We start from the raw sequence: 4,024 nt of genomic DNA, 5'->3' as shown, positions 1-4,024 counted from the left end.
AGCAAATGGCGTGCTTTTGCGTGTTCCCTTAAATCCACAGGCACCGGCGGAAGACCAAATAATTACCTGTCCCCGGACGTCTGTGACGGTAATGATAGTGTTATTGAAACTCGCCTGTATATGAATGACTCCCTTTTGAACTCCGCGTTTTCCCCCACGTGAACGAATTTTTCTCGATTTATTTGACTTGACATAATTAATTAATTATTTTTATTGGGAAGCTCTGTTTAATTAATATTCTTTTTCAGATAGAAATATTTATTATCCTTGTTTCTGTTTATGTTTTGAGTTGCAACAAATTACCATGATTCGTCTACGTCGTAGAATCAATCGACATTTTTTACATATTTTCCGAATGGAAGCACGGATTTTCGTATCTATAACCTTGAATTAATTGGGTAAATCTACCTGTAGGTTTGCTACATGTTTCTTCGATCTAATCAAGATAGGAAATTTGGCAAGAGAAGTGGTTTGGTTAACTGCCGAAAATCTAAACTGATACCGAAATCTACTGACTATTGTTTGTATGCCTACTTCTAAGGCGGTAGATGATGCGTCCCTTGGTAAGATCATAGGGACTCAGTTCAGCTCTTACCCTATCTCCTGGTAGTATTCTTATATAACTGCGTCGCATCCTCCCCGATATATGAGTCAAAACTTGACATCCATTATCCGAACACGCTCAAAACGTGGCATTGGGTAAAGATTCTGTAACTGTACCTTCCATGTCAATGAGATTCTGTTTCTTCATCATTTGGAATAAGTAAACCTCCTATTTACATTACAGGTTTCTCCAAAAAAATTCTTTTCATTGAAGACGTAACTGGTGAAAATAAGTAACTTTTGTCCCTGTTTCTCCCTTTCAATTACCAAATATGGCGTAGAATTTCCCCCCCCAGTTTTTCTTCGCCTAGCTTCCCGATCTGTAATGAGTCCATAAGACGTTGATAAAATTGCAATTCCCATGCCCCCTAAGATCTTAGGGATTCTTATATGATCGCAATAGATTCTGAGACCGGGTTTGCTAATGTACCTAATAGTTATAGTTTAGTTGCCACGTAAGGTAAGGCTTTTTTTCTTTGCCAAAATATCTTGACATCCATAAAAATTTTCCCCCCCTCTGTGTGTTCCGTGACGCTTTTTAAAAAACCTTCTTCCAGTAAGATTTGCACGATACCTCTAGTCATTTTAGTAGCTGGTATCCTAGTCATAGCTTTTCTTTTCGTATTCGCATTTCTGATTGAAGTAACTGTGGTGGAGATGGCATCATTATTCGTGAAATATCAATCGGTAATTATTAGAATTGTTTTTACTTAAGTAATTCCTAAAATCTCCAGCCTTTCCTCTTGGCAAAATCTAAATGATATTCAAGGCGGAAAAAAGGTTCTTTCCTTTCTACTCATTTTCATTGGCTATCCATCTTCGTTTTATTGAGTTGTATCTATCTAAATAGATATAGATAGAATAGATATAGATAGATTTTTCTGTATATTTGTATATGTGTATGTATTGGACTATTCGACAACTAACTCTTCAAACCCAAATTTTTAAAGGAATTGAAGTTTCTTTGAGTTCTAATAAATGAAACGAGCTTTCTTTTTTTTTTCATTAGTTATCGCAACACTTCGGGAGCTAACGAGACTACTCTGGCAAAATTACATTCCCTCAATTCCCTTGCTACTGGACCAAAAATCCTAGTTCCTCTAGGATTTCCTTCCTGGTTGATAATGACGGCCCAAGAGGCTTTCGACTTATTAACGTGGATGCCACGATTGAGAAACGGGGAACTTTGACTCTGTCAACGAATGCTTAGTTGTATTGTTGACATTATATAAAACCAATGAACCTTAATGATAACATTACCAATCTACCACTTATTCTTCATTTGGGTCAGGGCTCTGCTTACTATGTTTTTTCTTTGGATTCATCCGGAAATAATCTTGTTATCCGTTAAATTGTTACAATTAAATGGGCTTGCTTGCAAAGAGACAACAAGACTGTTTACCAAATGTCTTGGTTTTCCGACGACATCCAACGTGTTTGGTAAGGTAGGCATGCAAACTCTATCTTTCTTCTTCAAAGGCGTAAGCTTTCTTTGCCAGCCAACCGCTCTACTTCGTTTAAAGTGTGCTAACTACACTTTTTTATTATTATTACACAGACACTTAAGAATTAGTTACGCTAGAAGGTGCAAAATTAATTGGAGTAGGAGCGGCTACAATAGCCCTAGCAGGAGCAGCAGTAGGTATTGGAAACGTATTTAGTTCTTTGACAAGCCCTGTGGCGTGAAATCTATCGTTAGCTAAATAATCATTTGGTTATGTTACTTTAGGCTTTGCCTTAACAGAAGCTATTGCCTTGTTTGCTTTGACGATGGCTTTTTCAATCTTATTTGTATCTTAAAAAAAGAAAACAAGATAAACATGAATAACCTCACTAAAAAAAGAAATCTTTTGAATTTGAATAACCTCACAGAAATCTCTCCTTTCTTTTGAATAACCTCACCATATATCTTCCTTTATTTCTAAGAACCTCAACATATATCTCTCCTTTCTTTTTAATAACCTCACCATATATCTCTCCTTTCTTTCGTTGAGAAAGGTATTCTTGTTTGTTGCTCTTTTTTTAATTTTATTAAATCTAATTGGGCTTGGGTTTGCTGAAACAGCATACTGTATGAATATGGGCGCTAGTAGTTCTTCAATAGTAACTCAAGCGTCTTCACATTCACAGTTTATGCAACTAAAGGAGGAGGATTGCCGTTCAATCTTATTTGAAACTTGGCAAGATTGTGATAAAATACTAAAAACCTGCCAACAAGGCAGATTGCCCAGCGCTGAGAACGGTTATGAATTCGTTTCACAACTGCAGCCTGCGCAAATAAACAATCTAGTAAACTCTATCTCTGCCAAGTTAAACCCCTCCATAGTCAGCGAAGCCACAATGCAGGAATGGGCTCAGATTTCGGTACAGTTTAAGGAGGCAAACTCCCGTCTGTTCACGTCGTTCCATAAGGACCTTATTCCTGGCTTGATGCTCATCTCTGGGGTATCTCTCCCTTTAAGCATGTCCCGGAAGAGGGCATAGAACTCCTCTTGAAGGTCCCCTTCTCCAGGAAGTGATAGCGCATTATGCCGCGCAAATAGTCTCCCAGGCGCAACCTTTGATTGACATGTATAAAGCCCTGTTTGAGCTCTTGCCTTCGACTCCAGAAGTAGTTTTTGTTGAGCAAGACATGCCGCCGCTGAATCCAGAAACAGAAATAACTGTTTCGCAGGAGGAGGCGGATAAAATCCAAGCCGTTCATAATAAAGCCAGGGACGCTGTCCAGATTTTCGTTAAGTTCCATAGGCTTAGAAGCCGGATTCGTAAAGGGACTGCCTTTAAACTTAAACGTAGACGTCGTGGTTAAAAAACCGTCTCACGGGCAGAGCGGACACCCTGGGGAGGGTAAAAACCACAGCTGACGACTGAATCCGAATATTACGGATTACATATATCAAGTAATTACTTTCTTTTAGGGAAGGGATGGTTAAATTATTCGGTAACCAACCGAGAGATCATCAACGACAAAGATTGACTTTTTTGTCTTTTAATTGAGTTAATTTTCTTTAATTACGTAAACTCATTTTGAAATAACGCAAAAAAACATTTCCAGGGTTGGGCTTCCTTGACCCAACCCCCCCGCACCGATAGCTCAATTGGATAGAGTCCCTGGCTTCGAACCAGGTAGTTAGGGGTTCGAGTCCTCTTCAGTGCAACATCGTTTCATTTCGGGCTTCGATAAAGCTATATACCACTAACTCTCACTCTTATTGAGAAGAAAGCTTTCACAACTTGCAAGGTAAAGCATGTATCTTCCACCCGGTATTATGTTCAGTCCTCTTTCTTTCAGTTCTTGTTTTATTTAAAGTAAGCGGTTCCCTACGCTTTTTCCTATAGCCCACCTTTTCGATGTTTAAATCCTATGCCAAGACTAGGGAGCGAGGGGCACAAAGTGTCAAGCAGGGTTGGGTTAACCTTT

General features: G+C 38.8%; 1 pseudogene; it reads right to left on the bottom strand.

The window, feature by feature from the left end:
- Positions 1–2,528: 2,528 nt before the first annotated feature.
- On the bottom strand, positions 2,529–3,644 carry LOC147416820 (uncharacterized; annotated as a pseudogene).
- Positions 3,645–4,024: the final 380 nt, after the last annotated feature.

The sequence above is a fragment of the Adiantum capillus-veneris genome, unplaced genomic scaffold, assembly GCF_014529385.1.
Source record: "Adiantum capillus-veneris isolate H3 unplaced genomic scaffold, ASM1452938v2 Hic_scaffold_461, whole genome shotgun sequence".
NCBI classification, from domain to species: domain Eukaryota; kingdom Viridiplantae; phylum Streptophyta; class Polypodiopsida; order Polypodiales; family Pteridaceae; genus Adiantum; species Adiantum capillus-veneris.
This window is presented reverse-complemented; position numbering and strand designations above follow the sequence as displayed.